We start from the raw sequence: 24,769 nt of genomic DNA, 5'->3' as shown, positions 1-24,769 counted from the left end.
GTACGCACGAAGGTAAGCATACGTACAGACGCACGTGGACTCCTCCTTTTTATAGAATACCTTCTTTCGCCCAATTTGTCTTTTTACCTATTCCAAAGGCAAACCCCTTTAATTAGCGTGGGTTAATTAACTGCTTTATATACACCTAACAGATTCCATTCATAGTACACGCGTGTTCTTAGGGAAAATCCTTGAATAACTTTTAAATTTTACTTAAACTTTTGACTAAGTTAATTAATTCTGAAAACCACTGTCAATCCACTTTAGTCACTCAAATAGCTTCCGTGCCTCGCATATTCTTTTCAGCTGCGAAATTTTTATACAATATCGACTTGCTGGCTGATAATTAATTTTTGATAATATCATCGCCACATGGAACCTTTTCAATCTCGTAAAGTTCATTAGGTCAATCGGTTGAAGAGGAGACAGAAACGAGTGTCAGTACAGTTGAGCGATATTTTAATTTCGTGTCCTTCCCCGTGGCATCACGCTAATCCGCATCACGATTACTACTTCGATTTCGATCTCCATCCAGTTCCCGTTTAAGGAGAAGTGCCTTAACGTCGCTTTAAACTAAGTCAGCCAAAGCCTACCCGATCATCGATCCTCGATCGCCGATCGACCTTGTACGGCCGCGCCAGGGCGGCAGGTGCCTCGAAGCCCGCCTGATCATTTTTTTTAATCCCCTCCTTGCACTCTCCCTCCTCTTTCAATCCCATTTCATCACCCCGACTTCTTCGGTCAAACACCACCGTGAAACAGCTGATCGATAGGACCTGTCTCGCGCAACCTTGGCCAACTGAACCGATTGTCTTTCATTTGGTAGTAGATGAAAAATCGTTAATTCGACGAGTATAGTGTATCCACTCATCCTGGTATCTTATCCCTGCATCTTCATTGAATTACTCCAGATGCCGATACAAATCAATAATATCTTACAATTAGTAATAACTTTCTGTACTCTTTGTAGAGTGAGTATAGGCTGTTCTACTCGCTTCGCATAGTCGACTATTTTGCAGATTAATTTCTTGGTGCGAACTACCAGGAGACATGTAATCTTACGATCGAACGAGTATTCCGTTATGAGAAGCTCAGGACGTTGTCCCCGTAAGCCGATTATGCGAAAATCCTGTATTGAGTTCATCAGCAGAGACACTATGTATATACGTACATGTACATATTTTAAAATTCCTTTGTGAGTTGCATTTAAGTACTCAACGATGTATAACCAAAAACTAATTATCTCCATGTTTTCTAACAATGCTGTCTGACGGTTGAACAGCAATCGAAGCATGACATTGATCTGAGCCAGCAACGCGTCGAAAAGACACGTAAATAGAGTTAGAAAGAGATAAACCTATGGATCTAGTAAAATGCCGGGATAAGGTACGAAGTGTATGGAAGCATAAAATCATCGTGACTTTTCCTGAACAAGACTAGTATAGTACAGTGAGCGGCATTAATCACTGCCGGCGACCGACGCGAATAAATTAATCGAAAGATCGAGCGATCGAATCGATCGACAAAAAAATATCGGTGACTCGATTTTTGTCGGTCATTCGTGCTCTCTCCTTCGGCCAGGTCGTATCTATCTTTCTGAAGGCGGCTAAGCAGGTACCTACCTGCCTGCACACGTGCGTCACGGAGGGCTACACAATTCAACCATATCCACGTATGTCTCTGCCAGAGAAGCTGGAAAACAGAGACCTGCAATGCTCGCTTCTGCTAGGAGAAGGATGAAGATACTTCACGTCGAGATGAACGGCGATGAAACTCGATTGCGAGTCTCTGATCCAATAAGGTTCGACAGTGCGCCTTAAGTGGCAGAATTCGCACGAGAAGACACGCGAGATTCAAATTGGGCATTACGATCGATTCGATCTTTTGCAAAATGGCCGAGACCTCATTGCGAGATGCGTGTTCATTAAATCCAGATTAAATGGGAGGTCCGACATTCGACTTGGATCCATTTAATATGTCCCACTCTATGTCACTTATCCTGCCTTCGTAGCCTGTGATCTTTAAACTCTTGAAGTATCGTTAAGTATCTTCAGGAAAGATCGAATAACGCACTTGCCGGATTAATAATCACCAGCTGAAACATACGCTGCGTTCGAGATAATTCATTGACAGCTATAGCTTCCTCGATGAGAGCCTTAGTGCATAATACGAATTAGCTACTGCCTATTCGTTCATGTGCATCATGAGAAAATAGGCTCGCATTAGTGGGCAAACACGGCAGTTTATATCGGGTGATCAAGAGATAAGTTACGAACTCAGACGGCTCAGCAGGTATGGTTGCTGATTAAAACTCCTGGACTCGCTCTGAATGCTGATATGAATGAAGGGGAGTAACGAGAAAAGAGCTGAGGCAACTGCTTCAGGCCACGAAGTCGACGTGTCACAATTGGATATAGGTGTATCTGTACCTTACTTCTTTCATAGGCGTGCGCGCATCTTGTACTGATGTCATCTTGTACTGACATCTTGTACTGTGTTACCACAAAGAATAAATGAGAAATGGAAAATCAATGGAGAATTCTTCCCAAGAGCACCTCAAAAACTCACTGGACAAGATGCAGTATTGACTGTGTGAATTTCTTAAATATATTATACGTATATGCTCGAAATTCAATTTTTCAATTGTTCATATCATGCGTGTCCAAAATACGTAATTTATGGTAGTAATTAGTGACTTGACTCACAGACAGTCTCTTATAAGATACCAAACACATTTGTATAGTATTATATTGCTCCAAGTCAGATATCAGTATACAAATTATACTAGGTGTCCTTAATCTCGTGTAACACGCTTATATTATATTTTCAACACACTCTACCTTATTGAACACTACATTAGAATTCAATAAAACGAATATATAATTTATACACTTTATACACTTACCGATATTCGAATGTTAACTTACGAAGGAAATTCAAGTGATAACAGATTAATTTTTATTTTTAATACACTATTTACGTGTATAAAATTTCAGTATGAGAATTCTTCAAAAATTTCCACTTGCGATAATATAGTAGTCGAGATAATAGTAAGTAGGAATGATGCACGAATCTCTGAACACCCTATATATTATGCATTTACGGGCGCAGCCAAGTCTCGTTGGCAAGATGAAGACTCGATAGGAAACTGTGCAGCCGCCTTCGCTGGACGCTTTCCGGCGATAGCGTGAATGTCAGCTTGTTAGCGATGTTAATTTATATTAAGGCGGTGATGGATTATTCAACGCCGGGATAAATCCGTATTTACTGTAAAAAATTTATAATAAAATAAATAAAATTAACTAATAAAAAAATAAACTACTAAATTGCTATAAAACTTAATGATTTATGTTAAATACACAAATACGTTCTTCTTTATTTTGGATTTCACATTACGTTTGAGATCAAGTACCGAATACACGTAAATTGAAATATTCCTTTTCGATTTATCATTTCAAGTTACAGAGAACAAAATCGTTCAAAGAATACATCAAACAATATTCAAGGTGTAATGAATTTTGATAAAATCTAAAATCAACTGAATTGATTAATGTTATTCCAACTGACCGAGCAATCGTTCAATGATGGTATTGGAAAGACATTTTATCGAAGAGAAAACAATGTCCAAATTTTTGTTCGCTCACTTTCCTACACGAGCCGTTGAACCTTTCATGGTCGATTTAATGATTAAACGAATGCACTGTGTCAGCGCTTGGCCGCCCGTTATCGTGCCGCTGCCTTTCGACAGCGCGTAATAACGATGATTGTTCATTAGCACCCGGTACTAATGCATGTATCAAGCTCAACGGCCGCTCGCGAATACACGCACCGGCATTTGCGTCCATTAGCATATAACCTCACTTCTGTGCAGATAGACTAATGATCATGTCACACTGCACCTTAATTGCTAATTGATCTCGCGACCGTATCCGCTGTCGTTACGTATAGTGTGGCACGTTACGATCGCCATATGCGAGATCCAGAGCAAATTCTGATCGATCGCTGTCGCGGAACTAGGACGTCACGTTATATTTCGAAGTAGACTGCATATAATATTATATTATATACTACGTGGAGAAAAAACATTGGAATATATATTTTTCCATATATTCTATAAATCCACCAGATTCCGCTAGTTTCGTTTTTATTATGATAGTTACAGGTAACGTTTCACGTTCATCAACGCGATGCAGCATGTACATATCTTAACGCATAGTGCGTGTCTGCGCACCGGATACACTCGGTATGGATAAAACGACGCAGGACGCCGAGCAGAGTCTCGATGCCTTCATCTGTCCCTAGCAACCACTGTAATCCCTTTCTGTACCTGCCTACTGTCTACGATACTATCTCTAAGATGAATCGTTCGCTCGAAAAGTAATAACGATTGCCTTCGCCATCGGTGAGCTGCGCTTATTGCTATCATTTAATTTTTTCTCTGGACATACATATATACCTAGCTAAGAATTTGCATTAGTTTCTTTCTGCTATCACTGTGGTCTCTGTAGTTCTGCTCGTTTTTATTCCTGATACTGTATCCGATGCTGATTCTACTTATTCTCATTTATATGCCTTCAGGAACATGGATGCGTGCACGTACGCATATGGTATAACTACGCATGTCCTGCTAGCTGCAATAAGTAATTCTCCGTCATTCGCATCGGACTCGGCGCATCCGAAGAAATGACGGGTCTACGAGATAACGCGCGTGAAGTCATCTTAAAGTGAACTTGGCATAAGCGTATCCTGGTTTCTTATGAGAGGACTTTCATACCTGGGTAATATATGGTGCACTGGACTTTGGTATTCCTGTCGATCAAGACAGTTTTCTTGCAGACATTATATGCCTGCGAACTTTCTGATCTACGCTCGAACGCCCATCTTAGGAAGATCATTTGAGATTCTAACGATAAGCCTTATAGAGCTGCGGTTACTTTTTTTTTTATTGTAATCTTGTAACATTGGTTGCATGCTTTCCGTTTTCATTGATCGGATATGAGAACTTAACGCATGTTGATTAGGATTACAAGAGTAATTTTTTATAAGTTATTTTCTAGGAACGAGATCAAACTCATCAGGATCTATTTATTAAGTGGCCAGACCTAGATCAGTGTAAGGACAACCTAATCGGGCCTATGAGAATCGAAGCAGTAGTCTTTTTTTGACTTGCGTATTCTTTCTTTGGCAATATGTGGAACAAAAGTATACATATATTTATCTGAAATACCTCTATCCCGTAATAAAATTAAATTAAATCGAAAAAAACACTTTATAAGTTCTTTGACAAGTGCTTTATGGAATTTGAAAATTATTTGAATATTTATTTAGTATTAAAATGTTTATTCAAATATTTAAGTTGTCTTCAGGATTATGCGTAATTTATTGTTCCGTTCCTAGTTGAAATTTTACTCTTATTTGAACACTTTTAATGTTCATAAATCGGCATTCCTAATTCAACCTGTAATAAGAGTGTTAATTATTTATACTTAATTCTGCTACCTGCGATAGACAAACATCTACAAATCGCGTATAAAATTTCAACAAGGTTAAAGTATTGCTTCCTGAGACATTACGAACAACTATTCGGAACACATAGTTTTAAAAAAACGCGTTCAAAGTCTTTCGTACTGTTTTGTATGGTTAATATATCATTTGCGACACTACACCGTTAATCAGCCAAGCTGGGACTATAAAGGGAACTTTCTTCTTTCTTAAAGAAGTCCTGTTCAATAATTTATTCTATTTTATGGGCACTATGGGGACGCTACATCCTTATCCGGAGCTTAATCTGCTTTAACTTGTTCACTTTACGATCATTTTATAAGTTGATCATTTTTACGAATTTTGTTATAATATTTTACATACAGATTATGGGAACCTCAGACTTAAAAAAAATGAAAAAAATCGATGCTTCCCAATTTCTAGACCAGAATACCCTATTACGGTATGAGCATTAAGAGTCTTTTTACTTTCGTAACTTTTGTTTTCGAGCATAATTTTTGGTTAAATCTTCCCTTTATGACGGTTTCTTTCACTATAAAAAAAAAAGTATCAACAGTCAAATGTAACGGTAGCAGCAACAAATATAAAGTCTAATTAAATATATCTACAACGTCTTGATTAATAAATTTACACAGGCCTGTAATAAAGTAACAAAATGAGACTGCGAAAATTGTTGAATCAATACCTAGAAAGCCGTGAAACTCATAAAAATCAATCAAATTATACTAGTTTTGGATTACTTTGTCCCACAGGATCCTAAAGATCTTAAAAGACTATAAAGATACAAATAATATTTATTGATTCCAAAAAAATATGTACGTAATATTCATAATTTATTACATCGAAGTGCTATGACATTCAGATGTGCAATTATAGCACAATCGACATGATAAACCCGAAAGCTTAAACACAAAATATCTAAAAGTTCACGGTAGAAGAAACGTACTTTTGTCTTTCGTAACACCAACAGATATCGATAATTAGAAAGATACCTAAAGGAAGATGATACTTAACGACTGGTCGGTAGAATCTGATAATGAGAAAGTCAATTGTATATCGTTACGTGGTATCAGTGAAAGGGAAACCAAATGAGAAGAAGAAAAAGAATAAACAACGCGTAGGAGTTAAGGAAGACAAAGTAAGACGATGCAGGTTCTAAGAGAAAGATATTATACTCTCCTTTTCTCCTAGTCTTATTCTTTGGACCGCGGAATACCCGGTATAACCCGATGGTAATAATGATAACAGGATGTTGATGAGGTGCCGTTTTATGAACACCCTCTATGTAAACTCTATTTATGTACGAGAGACTAGATCTTTTCCAGATTGACAAGGCTGATTAAGTCTCCTCATTTTCTTTCGGCGAACGAGCGAGTCAATGAAAGAGCGAGAAACAGTTTCTCTCTTGCAACGGTAGACTTCGTACAAGCGTGGAATTGGACACAAGATTCATATCTTCACTGTACATAAATTTGCTTATATGCCTAGGTACATTGTATGCATGTATATAGAATTATATAGATACAGACCTACATGTGTTTTTATGTAAATATCTAGGGAGAGAAATATTATTACGAAGTATGCACAAACTGATGTCTTTCCGATTCAGCATTGATCACATTGTTTTAGTCGATAAAGAATTTTTGCCTGCGAATTTGCAATAGTAAACTATATATGAAGTCTGTCACGTATTCGTGACAGATTCTGTCAAAACTTAAATACAAAAAGTTATTAGTTTATGTAAAAGATGGGAAACACCTTTTTCCAAATTTCATGTTAAACCCGTAAATTCCACACTTGGGTGAATGGTAAACTCGCATCGGCTAGTGTGAAATTTAAAGGTGCGTGACCGAGGTGTGCAATTCGAAAATTAAAGTTACAGAAATTATAAGTATTATTTTTTAGCAATTTTTGTTGATAGAAATCTTTAAAAAGTTCACAAATTTATAATAATACAGACATTGTTTTCGTAATTCTTTTTTAACTAGAGACAATTAAAAATAATACATTTTTTCGAACATTTTGTATATAGACAGTCACGTAAAATTAGTTTAAAAAGATATTTAAAAAACTATTATTTAAATGTCGTTTAGACACTATTATATGGGATATGTAGGCATATTTGAGACGTACCTCGTCACAAAAAAAGGGAATTTGTGCATGTTTAAACCCCCTTGAAGATTCACTATGTTGAATGTTAAAATTCGGATAAAAATCAATGATTCCAAAAATGTCCATGAACTAGCTATGGCGCATGCTGCACGACATTTTAAAATTAAAATTAAAATCTGCTATATTGGATCGGCAAATTGGAATGTTGAAATTCTGAGTTCATAATCGAAACCAGTGTCTCCGAAAACCTTAAGGTACGATGGTTCAGAAATTCGATTTGTTAAACCCCCAGTCCTGAAAGTATTAAGGTGTAATTCTGTGCGAACTTTAACAAAATTGATAGAAAATTATAGGAAAAAATAAATTCCGAATGTACAACAGCTGTGAAAATACACTTACAGATGTCCAGTACTTAAACCTTAAGGTACGATGGTTCAGAAATTCGATTTGTTAAACCCCCAGTCCTGAAAGTATTAAGGTGTAATTCTGTGCGAACTTTAACAAAATTGATAGAAAATTATAGGAAAAAATAAATTCCGAATGTACAACAGCTGTGAAAATACACTTACAGATGTCCAGTACTTCATATATATATATATATATATATATATATATATATGTGAAATTAATTCTTTATTTGTAATTACAAACGTCAACGCACTAACTATGAGATGTTGTACCTCAAGACAAACTCATTGATCTCAAGTTTTTAATTTTTAAAAATTAAAATTACAATTAAACAACTGTTTTATTTTCTATTAAAACTTTACGTATTCTGAATTGATTCATATTTGGAGGCTCTGATAAGAAAAATTATTCTTATGATGTGATTTCTGAAAGAAACAAATGTAAAAAAAATGATTGTAAAACATTACTTTTCAAAAAATTATATCTCTATCAATATTATTCATAAGAAATGATTAGAAATTGATTAACCACCAAATAAGTCATGGTTGTTCTTAAAACGTCTTGCCGCTCGAATGAATTTTACATGACATGCAGAAAACGACCTGTAACACCATTAAAATTCCTCAAGCATTTTCACCCTTCGATTTACTAATTGATTTGATAGGTCATGCGCAATGGGAATAAATTTTTAAGCTGAGATGCACTTAGTAAATGAAGCGTCCATATAAATCCTATACACGTGGTTTACATCTTCTTATTACGCCAGCTAATATTATCTTTGCTAATATATTCTAAGTGTAGAATTACTGAAGAGAAACATAAAATACTTTATATAAAGAATCGTAAATTCAAAGACAAATTATTGCCCATCATTAGATGCATATAACGAACCACTGATTGCGGATTCTAAAATACAGAGACGCGAACTCGTTACCTTTCACAAAATATTAATGCAGAATGTTCATTCCTACTAATCCATCCGACATTCTGTGGAAGACAGTTACGCCTGAGTAATGATTAGTATCGCATTATCATTGCATTGCTTCAGATAAACTGCACGTCAAGATGTCTACACCAGAAGAATCCTGTCGAGCAATGATAAAAACGTTAAAAGCCCGATATATAAAGGTTTCTTTAGAGCCGTAATTGTGATTGACGTTTTATTCGATTTTCTCACAATCGAGCTGAGCAGCCATTCCGAGCATCCTGCCTTTGGCTAGTCCAAAATAATACAAGCCGTACAGCGGAACGTCTCTGACAGAATTCCCAGAAACAATAACCAGCCTAATCACGAATCATTGTAAAAAAAGAAGCATCAGCAAATTCTCCAAGTTCGAGTTTAACAAAGCAGGCTACATGTAATAGAAATTTGATGAGCTAATTTGATTGTTGAAAGCGTCATTACCAATATAACCCAAATAGATTTCATTACAAGAATAAACTACCCATTGAATGTTATTAGAAGGAATTTTTTTTATTATCGAAGATGAAGCATAAATGTCCGTTTCAGGGTTACTAAATACGATTTCACTTGAAAGACGTTAGACAGGAGTCTATAGGCAGCGTCTGGTATACTTACATCATTCTTCAATGGTTATACGTGGGTCGTGAATAATTCCTCGTAAATGTCGTTTGTGGGTTTTGCAGCGAAGTGTATCGTTTATTAATTGAAATCCCAGACGACCCGTGAAAGATCATGTTATCTCTGGGATAGATATTTATCGCTTTCACAGAGACTCTGTCAAGACTGGCTGTGCGTAGCCTCCTTAAAAAAAAATCGGTCAGGCACCCCCATCGGACAGCACTAAAACACTGAAACATTATAGAGCCACGTAGATCTGCAAAAAGTGTTCCTGCTTACGAAGAGGAAACAAGCTGACAGTTGACTTGATTGCAGAACAAGAGCAGTAGGAGTCCCTGTCTGCTAGGGTGTAGTGTGCGCAGTATGATGCAGTGTAAATGCAGCATGTCATACGTTACACGCGAGTGAAGTAAACGAATCGATCGTTCCATGAGTCACAGTGCTTACTGACGCGATACGCACTGGTTGTTACCAATTAGAAACTACGATTAATTGGAATTTAATTAACACAACTCTGCAGATTTGCTTCAGCGAGATTATCTGCAGTAGCTGGTATCTGCATACCATCGAGCAAGTCAGTCAATTTCGACGAACGACTGGCTACTGGAAAAAGCTCCTGTTCAACAAAAAATATACCTATTATTATACAAATTAAAGAAAGCAAAAGCAATAAAGATAAGATTGAAATCTTTTTGAATTTAATGTAAAAAATCATTTATAAAGGTAATTCAACGTTTGATTCTAAATACACGTCAATGAATGAAACTCACGATCCAAGCGACGCCCGTTAGCCATTCAAGGAGACTGAAGAAAAGTACAAAAGGATAAAGAGAAAAGAAAGAAGATCGGTCGTGATTAAAGGCTCGTTCGGCCGGCTACTAAAACGGATAAGAGAAACAGGAACGACGTCCTCGACGTTCCACGAAATAATTGTTACACGATGACCCAGGACAGTGGAGTCGAAGAGACGGTCTTGAATATTGCTGTTAGCATCGCTGATAGAGTTGTGTCTGTCAGTTGGTGCATTCGTGCTACGACGTTGACCGATGCCTTCTTCTCGAGTACCCGTGACGTCATCCCCATCGTTCACTGGGTGGTCTTCATATACGTGAACGAGCATAACGTAACAGTTGGTGCGTCTGCATTCGCGTACTTGCATGCACCTTGGCGGGCACTCGTATACCACTTAGAAAAATAAATTGCCAATGCTCTGCGGGTTTTGCACGTGCATTGATGCTACTCGATATTTTCTCTGGAGAACTCGTAAGATACTCTATTTTCTCTTGTTTCACGGTAAAGTCTAGTAGTGCGCGCCTCATAAGGAATCCTAATGCCAACGATAATAGAAGTTTTCCGACGTAATTGGCAATATAATATATAAAAGACATAATATCAAGGTATACGTTCTATGAACTTTGAAAGAAGATACGAGGTTCGTAAATTTTTTTGTTACTCTGAATTGTTTACAGTTTAACAAATATCTTAACAAAAACCAAGTATGGCGTGTACACAATTTTCATTTAGTAATTCTGGGCATGGAAAATATGACTACTATACGCAGTGTCAATTTTAAAAATAATGATGGTAATTTTTTCAATTTTGAAAGCATGTATGTATAAATCATGTACTTTGGAAAGCATGACAAGTCTTGCGCTTTTGTGATAGCTACTTCCTATTTACGTCATGCGAGTTACTTCAGTATGATACTGGAAAGCGAATTAACAGACGTCCAGTCCTAAATCGAAGGACTGACGTTTATGGTTTCTCGGGTACAGTGTTGAGAGAGCTGGATAATCTATGTGAACGCAAGTACCGGGGCGAAACGTGTTCAACGAGAAGGCCCTTGCTTTCTGTTGAAGACAAGGTAATACGAGTGCCAACTCGTAACACCAAGATACCACACGCAGCTCTGCCGACCCGATGCAGTCACCACTCTTATCCGATACTCGAGACTCAAGACTCCAGACTCTCACATAGAGTCGTAACGCATAAAACAAGACGCTCTGACTTTTACGGTTTCTCCTTGTTTGTTCTGGGAATTATTGAGCCGTCCCTCGGTACCTTTAATTGGTTATCAACAGACTCTCTCGACTCTCGCGCCAAGTACACATTCGCATATATAGCTGTATGGTATATGATTGCACATATCGCATCTTGTCAGGGTCTCTTTTCCCGAAATACATATATCGTTGTATCTGCTCCGAGGCACTTACTCGTTTCTCGGTAGCTAATTAGCGAAAGGAAGTGTTGCTGAGAAAATCATACTAGTCATTAAATGTTTCCGTGAATATAAAAGCAAAAACAGTTAGTGGCCTCGTATACTACATATTAAAGATAATTTCTTATCGAAAAATATTTCATCGTTCTATTGATATTGTTATGTTACATTATGTAGATTATGAAATAAATTTTGATATTTATTCCGCGATGCTGAACATCCAAAATGTTCGCTAAAGAGATCAAAAAGTTCGTTCAGGTCAAATTAAAAAGAAAATTAAAATTACTTAAATATGGACTTTTCATAAAAAATAACTCCCATGTCAATATTTTGTGGTTGTACGCTCGTTCTGCTAAAATTTGGATAGAGAATTATTTTTAAATGTAAGTGAAATCTAATAATAATTATTCGCATCATAAGAAAATATTAGTTTCTTAGGTTTTTCCACGTTCTTTATCGTAATATCACGACAAGAATTATCAGACATTAAATTAATTGTGTGATGTATTCCTGCAACCGTTGCATATTAAATTCAAAATATTAAATACAAATATCACTACACTCAGATTTCTTTATCCAATCAATTCCAGATGAACTGGAAGAAGAGTTGTTACTGAATTATTTGTATATTTCAAAATTAAAAAAAACTTGGAGATATACCAACGAAGTTCACCTCGACATAATTTTATTTGGGAATTCTAAACGTTACAATAGTATTATTAACGAATCAGGATTCATTGATTCTAAAAATTGCACTTTTCATATAATTTACACATTAGGTCCATATCCGTGGAATGTCATGAGCGATTGCGTGTTACTTCATTTTTGTCGTGTGGCTTCGTCCATTAAAAAAAATGACCTCGAGCTACGAGGAATCGGTTCGCCGTCTTAGTGTTCGTTCTGATCGGAGGTGATTTCATAAAGGAAGCCGCCGTGACGGAAGATATTGTAGGACAAGTCTCCTGCACAGGCTGGGTGGGCCGTCGTGCTCGTGAATACTGCGGACCCCTTAGATGTGCCCTTGCATTTGCGTTTACGTTCGCCCTTGCCTTCGGTTAAGCGTTAAAAATTATTCCATATACAGACATCGCACGCACGCGCATCACAAACTGCATAGTAAAGATATAACTATATGTGCCGCTAAAATAAAAATGAGAAATGACCAGTTCTGACGTTGGATCAAATGACTATTATTTCCTGAAATCCATCGTTTTCTCAAGTTATTATTGCTACGTTACGAGGCAATAAAATAAGTAATATTATTGCTAAGTAAATTCTTGGCTTTCAAATCAACTGTTTTTCATACCATCATAAGGTATTGTTAACGTCACGGTCATTATAATGTTCCACAAATTAAAAGCTTCGTACTTGTCAACTTATAAATATTGACGTAATCGTTTGACTTTCTCTCTCTCTCCATCTCTCTCTCTCCCCCTCCCTCCCTCCCACCGAAAATTATTTGAAAATTATTAATCGACACGCACTGTCGTACTTGTACAAAATTTAATACTGAGGCGAATAGCATCTCGATCATAATTGAAAGAACATTATTCGTGGTACGTTGGTACAGTGAAGCATCTTTATCATAAGGATCTTGAAGAGCTTCGGGAGTTGCAGTACGGCTTGATGTTTACTCGAGTAGTCGCATATCTGCAGTGCACAAAGGGGTTAGTAGGGGTGAGAAACGCAAGAAGTATTGCGAACGAATTTATAAAAAAGCAACGAGCGCGCAGGTTGACAAATTAAAACAGTGTGGCATCCCGCTGGTAGCTGAAGTCCCGCTGAGTCTCTTTTAATACCGTCCCGCGGATCTCGGAGATACGGCATTTTCGTTCTTTTTCATCTTTGGTAAGGAACATTACGATACAATGAGACAGCGACAGTTCCATGAATCAATGTACCGGCCACCGGTGCGTTCCGATCGTACCTGTTCAATGGCTTAATTGCGCGAGAATAATGCCACCAATTACGTTCGGCGCGTCCGAATATTCGATACGCCTCGTTACGCGATAACTTGGCCTGTTTCTCCAATTGCTCTACACGCGATGCCAACTTATTTTTATGACTAACTGGAATTTCGCAGTATCTATAATTTACGAGTATATTACGTTGATTTTCACCGTTGCAGCAACTTCAGATAGCTTCATATATTACGTATTGACAATTTTGTTGTCACATATAGTACATTAAAATTAATAATATATCATAACCTTTTCATGAAGTAATACAAAGATCAATGTTGGCTGCCGACTCGTAATTTAAGAATGAATGATCGCATTAAGATGTTTTCAAATGATACCTGCTACTAACAAATGTTATGATGTATGGTGAAATTTCGACAATGACTTTTATTTTGTATGAGAGACTCTGTTATTGTCTGATAAAGACTGTTACGATTGCACGAGCAGCATACAATGGACCGAATCTCTATATCTTCGGCCTTCAATATCTACGTAAGGTATGCATTGTACTAGTTGATTTAACTTCCTTTTTTATATAACTGTAGAATTTCGAAGAGGACCGATATCACCTTTTCATCAATGTTTAATCTTTGATACGATCAAGATATCTAAATAACTTAATCGCCATCTATTAAAATCAGTTCTTCTTTTTCGTAATTCTTACCAGGTTTGATTCCAAGGAAGACGAGGGAACCTTTTCCTATGTCTGTCCTCGTGCTCATCCTATTCATTCTGAGAATTCATATACATTACTTCGATGCATCTTAATAATGCACTTTAGTCCTTAATTATCTTGAATTTTTATTCTGACCAATCACTCTAAACCTCTCAGCATGCACTCATTCCTTTATAATTCTTCCTGGCTTCTTACACTTAAGAACTTTAACATTATCCTAATTTAGAAAAAATATTCATTCGCTACATTATTGCTGCCATTAAGCTTTAAGTAACATAGAAAAAAGTCGTAGAAAAAGCTTGCAAAATTTCTAACCATCCTTAATCTTCATTCATGCAAGCTTCTATTAGGTCTAACTGTCTGTATCACAAGCACATGAATTTTCTATAACGTCTATTTCGAGCTGAATTAAATGGTCGACATCAGAAGAAGCAAGTATAAGTGGATGGAAAAATGCGCTAATGTCTTACAAGAATGAAGAAGTGAACTGATGTGGATTAAGAAAGAGCGAGCGAGCGGGGGGGGGAAGCAAGTTTTACGACGTCTGCTTGGAGAAATGAAAGAGGATTAGAGAGAAGCTTACGGGCACGGGTCGACTTTGATCTGCTCGAGAGCGAAAAGGTTTATCAGCAAGATCTACAGGTGTAGAAGAATGATACGCTTCACAGTTCTAGGCTGCTATCTCGTCGATCTAATTCCACAGGGCGTCCCGGTTGGTGCGTCGCCAGGATATTAAGCGCGGAATCGGACGATTTAACAACACCCACATGCCTCGGTAAAACCGGACACTCCCCGATCGGTATGACATGTACCTACGCAATATCGAATACTTCGAAACGACTATCTGCCTGAATTCCATATAGCATTGGCTCGGAAGAAGCCGTCGACCTTTCCCCCAAGGTCGACGCCAATAAGCTGAATCCTCCGAAGCGAAAAGTAATTGGACTTTGGGAGCATTGCCTCCTGTTGCAAACAAGACGTCGGGGTCGAGACTAATTAAGATTCGTCTATTTCGAACAATTTTGGAAAGTCTCTTCTCTTGACATTTTTATCATTAGAAAGAATAAACTTAAATCATTGAGACGGTACATAAAGAACCGCACGTTAAATCTTATGTCCGGAAATACGTGTAAATCTCGAAGACGTCGCGTTTCTTTGTGCCAGTTAATTGCCGTGGCTTTTGAAAAAAAAGGCGAGTGTCGCAAAACAAGGAGAATTCTATGGCGCGATATCGCTCACTATATTTGGCATGAATGGAAGGATAAAAAGGGAAGCGGTTCTCGCTGCTTGAGTCCTTCGGGATCGTGCGCCCGTAGAAAAAGGGAACCTAGGACTGTCGGCAGGTGTCACATTCCATATGGCCTCATCTTCGCTCGTTTAGCCGATTCAGCTGCGCCTGGACAATTGTCCAGAATAAATTAACCTTCTTCTTGCGCCCAGAAGTTCGTGACATGACAACTAAAACCGTGGAATGCCGCAGCGTGTAATTGCCAATTTAAGATTCTTTTTCGTCGGCAATAGCCGAGAGGCGTCCGAGTGTTCAGCCGGGAGGCTTCTGCGTTCATCCTCCGAAGTAAGTAGATAGATATAGAAGGTAGGTATACAGATACCTCCTGGATGAATCTCGTCCACAAGGTACACGACCTCTTTTCTGCTACGAATTCTTGATCCGCGATAATTGTCTGCGCTCGAGAGACTGCGCTGAGCGCTCGGCAGTTTGCGGCGTCTCGCATGTGAAATTAACTTGGATTAATATTTGCTACCGAGTTTAAACAACCAATTCACGGCATTGCGCTGGACATTCAACCGTCGGATGAAGTACATGTTACGAGAGGTCTCTAAATGCGCAAAAGTTAAAGATCAAACATTTAATTATAAGGTGAGAATTATTTTCATTTTTAATGAATTAAACTTCTTGAATATCAATCTTCTGCTACGCGTATCCTAGAGTGTGATCGTATTACGAGTTAACTCGAAAATTTACTGATCTTGCGGAGTGAGTCTTGACAGCTCGGACAGGAAAAATATACTGCGGTGTTCGGATTGAAACAAAATGGAATTTATTCGAAGATCGTGGATAAGTTTTATGGCGCCGGACACCTGGCTAACATGGGCAGTACTACCTTTCTATCGTACCTCCTCTTTGTCACCTTATAATACTCTTGCTAAACGGCTGCGAATAAACTCCCAACTCTGCGACACTACGATACGTGTCGTTCCGTCGCGACATGTACCGAGAGGCATCTTAACGATTGAAGCAACGCGGTTCTACTTATACACTAAGGAATTGAAGAAGACGCGTAGTTTAACGTCTGGTATTCGCGTGATGTATTACTTGAAATTACTTTAGTTACTGAAAATTATTAGTCTATTTGATTATGGTATTCTCTGAACGCACAATCTTGCATATGATTTTCTCCCTATCGTTTGATCATCTTTAAGATACAGCTCGTTTCCCTTAATTGTAGGGTGAAAAGAAAATATGGAAGTTATGAAAAAACTCATGTGGATAAATATTACGATCCAATTCCGCGAACCATTGATGTAACGTACACGAGCAATTTTCTCTTTATCGACTGTTTCTGTATAAAGTCAAAAAAGAGTAAGCCCTTTTTTCGTTCGATATTTCGGGATGCAATATAAGTCTCTGCAAATTTGATAATTTCGTGTATCCAACAGACTTCCAGCATTTTAAATTCAAGTTTTCTTGAAACTGCTTGTGCCGAAGGGAAGAATTTTGTTGCAATAGATATGTATATAATCAGAAACAAAAACTTGACGAGTACATCTTCAAGTGACATATGAATAATTTAACTACTGTGTGTAAATTTCTACTTTAACTTAAACGGCAAAAAAATAGTCGATCAGGGAGCGCGTAGATAACGGTATTAATTCTATTGGTAATAAATAATAGGACCGCATGGCGCAGAGATCAGATCAGTGATTCCTTCCACGAAGTCCATCATTTACTTTCATGGAATGTTAGAGCTCTCTCGATTTGGCCTGAAAGAGACTTCTTTTGATGTTTCTCACGAATGATCAAAGAGACGGAAGAAACTAGGAAGGAAATCATTGTTAGACACGGGGGTCAAATCTCGTTGGCCATTTCAACAGAAGGCTTATCTCTTAAAGATCGTTTAAGCATGGACGGTAGAATTAGAGATCAACAGCCAGAAGACGCAGCAGGCGAGCGATCCAATCAATAGAACAGAATATAGAGCACAGTAAAAGTAGAAGGGCGAGGAGGATGAAAAGTTTGGAAGGAAGAATGCCAGGCATTCCTTGCCGCCATCGGAGCACGTCCACTGGCTCGTTCTTGAATTGCCTCGTAGGAAAGATTGCTCCTAGCTACTAAAGTCTGTTTAAGATGTCTCGTAGTTGTCTAGAAAATAAGATAAAAAATATACAAAAAGCACGTACAACGCCTTTAGAAAGTTTCGCAAGACCCCCAAGAGATTAACTTCATCTTCTCTTTCCTAGACGTGACATTTGAAAAATTTTAAATAAAATCAAACCACAAACTTCATTTCAATGTAGCGCGTTAGCGCTCTAGTCATTAGATTATATCTGTTCTACTGTTTAAAAGTGCGGGGAGGGGGCGGGAAGGAAGACAATAATTCCTTCAGATATGTGTTCAATTAGAAGAACTAATTTGTTCGCGAGGGCTCCTCCTCCGGACACTCCTCCACCTCGAGGTAGGTAGGTGCCTACACCTACGGTAAGAAATAGCAGCGTTCTCTGGCTAAGAATGATCGGTAAAAGGCGTGATCCCATAAAATCTAACTAGAGCTCGCGGTGCTGCTCCTGCGGTTGACTTATGCCGCGTCTCGTTAAACTCCATCGTAGATCGATGGAACGGCGACTAGTTTCGTTCGTTTACTCGTACTCCTCACCGCACTCCATACATACCGGATTTATACCAGAAGAGCCAGCTTGTTGCAATCAGCACGGTGAAAAGGTTTCGATGTTACTTACCTGCCTAGCCAGATCGACGTATTCCTGATTACGCTCATATTCACCTAGCTCAGATGCTAGGTGAATTCTAAACGGTGGGATTTCCGTGAAGTCGTGTCAATCGAAGAAATCGGCTTGACGTCGCACGGGAAATCATGCTTCATAAGAATTCTGGCGTCGATCCTATTATCAATATTAGCATCATCATCGTCATCCTCGATCTGTTGGGCTCACCGTAAATACATTGTAAACGAACGGAAAGCGGAGCGATTTCTCGGTCGAACAAGCAATAACCGTCGTCGGCATAGAAGAGGGCATTCATATTTCGAAAGCGAAACGGGCATTGAGAACGGGGTAGCTATTATGCTGCCATAGTTAAAGCCATACTGGCCTACGCGAACTCATCGCAATCGCGAGGACTCGCGCGGAGAGTCTCGCACGAGAGTTAATAAGGAGAATATCATTAAATGTATTTATATACACCTACTGGCGCATTCGAGTCTAGCGGCTATCTCCGCAGTGGCTCTTGATTGTAATGCCATAAGCCGACCCGATTAAAATCACCGATACAGGACACTGTAAAGCATAAAATATAACGCGGTCGAGGTATTCTAGTGGTCAGTTCGAGGACCGAGTGGGCGTTCACGTATGATTGCTATGGGTTTATGCTCCCACTGGCTGTCCGTGCTCCGCGTGCAACGAACGCTCCCATGTTGACTATGTTGCCTCGGCAGAGTCCATGCTGAAAAACGTATACTCGAACTAACGGATGGTATGCTGCTTCTATTTTACCGGTTATACCCGACTCGTTACCCGCCGCAATACCGGTGATCTCGGCTAACTATGCAAGATCGCTGCCTTGCGATCCAAAGTAGCCACTTTCAGCCGCGAGGCTCCACCACGTCCAATTTTCGTGAAGGAGCGCCGCGGCGTCCGATCGGCGAATGCGTCGCTACTGGTTCGTGTTGCTGCTACTACTAATGTTAGTATACATACGATCTACTAGTGACTCGATGTCAGAGCCGCTGCTATATTCCTAGTAGAGTAAGTACCTTACCAACTAACCATCCAGCAGGGTTTCACAGGTGAGAGGAATATCTGGCTACGGATGCTCGAGCAGACGGTAATCGTTGTAAAATCGGCTGTAAGCTATCTGCAGCTCCAATTAGTACACGTCGAACGGTATTTTCGTTATCGGTCGATCGGCCGAGCTCGCCTTGAAAAGTATACTTTTGTTTCAGGTACGGCAAATCGCAGGGGAACCCGTTCCGATAATTCGAACGTAACATCGCTGCGCCGAAGCGGAGGTGAGTGAGTCTCCTTGGTAGCGCGCTTCTCAACTGTCATTAAAACTTACGAGGTAATCAGGTGATTTTTAAGCGTTCCCTATCGGGCGACATCAGGCGAAGCTAAAAAGGTCCATAAACGAAGCTTGATAATGGCCGGATTATCATAGGAATTATAGCAAAGGTTCGAAGCCATTGAGTGTCAGGGCAACTAGACGCTGCTCGACATACCTCAGCTGGTGTTCGCCAACCAATCACACCAAGAAAACGGATAAGGATTTCTACGTGTGCAATTAGTTTACGCGAGCCACTCGACCAGACACAAACATCATTGCTGCACTATCATTATCGCCATCACTGCCGTCAACCCTTCAACTTGAAGATCCTCCAGCGCCATTTTATTAAACACATTATTTGACGCTACACAGACCGCTTTTTAATAGCTATCCTTATACGCGGCGCAATAAGATCCTGCCAGCAGTACTATTTGTTCTGGAGTCATTAGCAATTCTTCATGATTTTAATCTCACTCTATCTTTGACTTACCGATCTTTAGTCGCTGGAAGAAGCCCACGAAATTTATTAGAATAAACGCGGAAGTGTTCGTGCACGATCGTCTCATCCCGATTTCCGGGAAGGACTTGTGCCACGTGATCCCACGTGATCCTGCCGAGGCTCGATTCGATTCCATCCGATTCGATCAGATGCGATTGAATGCAATCCTATCCTGGGGATCGAGCATCTCTGTGACGTAGACATCTTCGACAATTCAATAAAGCATTTCTTCGTTCCGTCGCTCGATGCCAGTCCGAACTCACCGGGTTCCTACATGCTCGACATCGAGATCTCATGGCATAGCTTACGTGCAGTTCTGTTCTAGTGAGAAGATCATCAATCATCATTAGCGGTCGACGCTTCCTCTCCACTTCTCTCGACTTCTCTCTTCACGTTGCCGTCCTGACGCAACCGGCTCCCTCGGATCGTTTAAGCTCCTCTCACACTGATCTTGACGAGCCCTACGTAGGTATATCTATACTCTCGAAATCTTTCAAAGGACGTACATTGCGGTTGCTTCCTCGCTAGAGCAAAGCGCATCGTTAGACCATGAGTTACGGTAATACAATGTGACGTGTATTTATGAAAGGTGCAGCTCCCGCGAACCTGTTGAAATAATTTATCGTCCTTGAAAATAATCGCGAGAAAAACAACGGTTATTGCTACTCCTCGGATCAAAGTCGACGAAGCTTCTCTCCATCGGCAGCAGTTCCATCGCATAAATACGTCACAAGGTAGACCTCAATGTCCAACAGCTGCTCTATGCCCAGCGTGCCTGATAAAACATAGGCGGGCCGTACCGCAACCGGAAAGAAATAAGAACGAGACTTATAGAATCCTTCCTGAGTAAACCTTAGGACAACCTTATATCTTTTGAATGCATTAAAGGTGTAGGGTCGGCCACTTTTTTAGTTCGTCTTCGGAATCAACCGGGAAAATATCAGGGAAGAACAAATTGTCACTCGTACGTATAAGAATTATCAGATTCGAATCTTCATCATTTTTTCTGCACATTAACTATTGAAGCTCTTAAAAATTTTGAATTGAATGGTTCCATAAAATGCTTAAGCACGACTGGTATCCTTTACAAGAGACATCTCGGCGATGTATGTATACATGCTAATGCTAATTCCATTAATTATGCAATTAATTACCACCTAATTAGCAAGTTCTTCTCATTGGCCTCCCTTAACCTCAACGCTCTTCTCTCTCTTCTTCTTAATTTCTTCCTATACTACAGTCTTGTAGTCATTCCGTAAATGACTCTTGACTTCCTCGTCTTCTGATGCTTCTCTTGCTCTCGATTATAACGCCTTTTCTACGTTGCGCCGCATTCTCGGCCTAACCCTGGACACGCGAACATCTCCTTACGCGACTGCATACCGATCTACCTACCTACCTGACCACCTGCTCCACTGTTGTGCTGACATTTTATTCCTCTTCCCCTGCACAGTGATAGACTCTGATTCAAATTAACAAGTATTCAATAGACAAACTAGATACGCGGAAAAATGTATAGTTGCATTTACTAAGTCAATGGTTAATATTATATTTGGACGATAAATTGTAGTAGGAATATCCACTAGAATTCTAGTAAGATTTACGAAGCAAACTAATAATAATTATATTTGAATGTTAAAGAATTGCTGTCATTATCCTATTGCTGTCAAAATACTAATCATTGCTCGAGTAATCACAATTACACATTTTTCTTCATGTATATATATGGCTCTTACGAAAAGAACTTTCTGTATATTCATAGCTAATTGGTAATATGTAGAAGCTTGCTTGTGTCTAACACATATTTGCCTAAACGGAATGCAATTAGGTAAATTTACTGATTAAAGAGCAGTTGTCATGTTCGATGTCAAGAACAGTTTTCTGTAAATGCTCCTACATATAAACATGGAGATGAGTTATGACAATTTTGTAGGTTTAATTATCACTTACGGCTTTAAATTTATCGTAACAATAAAAGCGTTCGTGTCGCTGGAAACTCTAAAGGCCAATTGCAACTATTAGGACTTTCTTTTCTTTCGTAAGGTTTCGAAAAGGAAACACGAGGAAAACGAATTAAGTCTACGGCAGGTAGAAGCTGTGGAATTCTAGAAACAGGCTGAACCGGTGCACGTGAATCTTCTCCGTGGTCAGGTGATTCCGTGGGTGTAACGACCACGTAACTCGTCTTAATCGTTTAGGGTTGCTTCGCAAAAATGAAAATAATGCATCTACATTCACACGTCCACCAGAATAGCAGTGTTACCTCGAAAGCAGTATACATAGGAGCTATACAGCTTCCGGGAGATTGAATAGTTTTCAAAGGATTATGTACATAACTAACCAGTAATTTATTATATACAGGGTGTCCCATTTGAAAAAAAGCACCTAAATATCTTCTAAGGCAGGCAAGTAAGAGAGAAATGTTTTAGACAAAAGTTGTAGGGTTTCGAGGGGGACATACGATGCATGCATTATTTTGAGCTTTCAACGTTATGCTTGCAAGCTGCAAGCACAAGGATCTTTTTTCTAACTGGCAACCGCACTTTTCACCCTAATAGAAGTTGTTCCTCTTGAAGAGTTGTTTTCAGATACCTCATTTTTCATGTCATTCCCTCTAATTTAACGAAAAAATGCCATGAAAATGAGTTCCATACTCGAATTGGGCATTCAGACTTTATTAGCGTGACCGAGGATGCACCACGTGGAGATTAAGTCTGCTTTGCATCCCTTGCGAAAAGAAAAAGAAAAAAATAGCGCGAGCATGTAATAGGGAAGTTTCTGAGAGTGTACAGGAGATGTTCAATGTTTCCACCATTAACTTGCAGGCATAACTCAATCCGATGACGGAAATTCTCAACAACCATTCGAAGAACTTGTGCAGTTATGTTTGCGACAGCCTCCCTGATACGTCTCTGTAAATCTAAATGTTTTAGACAAAAGTTGTAGGGTTTCGAGGGGGACATACGATGCATGCATTATTTTGAGCTTTCAACGTTATGCTTGCAAGCTGCAAGCACAAGGATCTTTTTTCTAACTGGCAACCGCACTTTTCACCCTAATAGAAGTTGTTCCTCTTGAAGAGTTGCTTTCAGATACCTCATTTTTTATGTCATTCCCTCTAATTTAACGAAAAAAATGCCATGAAAATGAGTTCCATACTCGAATTGGGCATTCAGACTTTATTAGCGTGACCGAGGATGCACCACGTGGAGATTAAGTCTGCTTTGCATCCCTTGCGAAAAGAAAAAGAAAAAAATAGCGCGAGCATGTAATAGGGAAGTTTCTGAGAGTGTACAGGAGATGTTCAATGTTTCCACCATTAACTTGCAGGCATAACTCAATCCGATGACGGAAATTCTCAACAACCCTTCGAAGAACTTGTGCAGTTATGTTTGCGACAGCCTCCCTGATACGTCTCTGTAAATCTAATGCAGTCGTTGGTCGATTTGTGTAAACAACATCTTTAATGTAACCAAACAAGTAGAAATCGAGGGGTGTCAGGCGCACCAAGGATTTTTGAATTTCCAATTCGAGTATGGAACTCATTTTCATGGCATTTTTTTCGTTAAATTAGAGGGAATGACATAAAAAATGAGGTATCTGAAAGCAACTCTTCAAGAGGAACAACTTCTATTAGGGTGAAAAGTGCGGTTGCCAGTTAGAAAAAAGATCCTTGTGCTTGCAGCTTGCAAGCATAACGTTGAAAGCTCAAAATAATGCATGTATCGTATGTCCCCCTCGAAACCCTACAACTTTTGTCTAAAACATTTTTCTCTTACTTGCCTGTCTTAGAAGATATTTAGGTGCTTTGTTTCAAATGGGACACCCTGTATATTTATGATATACATATGCCCTTTAAAATAATGGTCTCACACGTATCTATATATAAGGAAGAACAGAGGCGTTATAGATTTAAGGAATCATCAAATGAACCTGATAAAGGTTTACGAGTTGTTGACAAAAGTGAAATGACAAATTGTGTAAAAGCAGCAGATAGAGTTCCTCGTAAATAGAACTGTGTACCACCTGCACTTTCTTTTCCATTGATATAACGCGTATCACAATGTTGATAGTTATGACGAATTTATCGACGGTAGTCGGTCTCCGACTGTAATTCGAATGATCCAATTGTGCAAGATATCAGTTAGAAACAAGTGCGTCTTCGATTTACGGTATATCATATTTCCACTTATTTACGGTGTACATATATGGAGAATTGTAAAACTTGCAGAGAGTAGTTGAAGGCGTGATCGTCGTTCACTTGTGCGGATGCTTCCCATGAAGCGATCCACTTTCGGCCAATCCGCGTCTCCTTTTGGGCCTTTTTCACATCCACGGCCAGTTTTGCCCCGCGGCGACAGATTGAATAATTACTTTGAAACGAATTTGATATACCTCGAGCGGCGCGTTGCCTATTAAAAGTGCCTTTAAAGGCCGCATTCAGTCAGCTAATAAGTTATTTTAGCCGGTCAGTCTAGGGGAAACGATAGAAGGATGCTAAGTTGATGAGAAACA

General features: G+C 39.1%; 1 protein-coding gene and 1 long non-coding RNA gene across 5 annotated transcripts in view; one reads left to right on the top strand and one right to left on the bottom strand.

Annotated features, from left to right (window-relative positions):
* The window catches only part of LOC107268468 (protein cortex), a 122,107-nt gene that overhangs the window by 38,618 nt on the left and 58,720 nt on the right, over positions 1 to 24,769 (bottom strand). The window lies entirely within an intron of this gene.
* Positions 1 to 24,769, top strand: part of LOC112494233 — a 76,851-nt gene that overhangs the window by 24,051 nt on the left and 28,031 nt on the right. Inside the window, exon 2 of the long non-coding RNA XR_003059483.1 lies at positions 19,655 to 19,720. This is a non-coding gene — a long non-coding RNA (uncharacterized LOC112494233). The remainder of the gene's footprint in view (positions 1 to 19,654; positions 19,721 to 24,769) is intronic.

The sequence above is a fragment of the Cephus cinctus genome, unplaced genomic scaffold, assembly GCF_000341935.2.
Source record: "Cephus cinctus unplaced genomic scaffold, Ccin1 Ccin1_scaffold0007, whole genome shotgun sequence".
NCBI classification, from domain to species: Eukaryota; Metazoa; Arthropoda; class Insecta; order Hymenoptera; family Cephidae; genus Cephus; species Cephus cinctus.
The sequence above is the reverse complement of the archived record's forward strand: the minus strand, read 5'-3'. Positions and strand labels throughout refer to the sequence as shown.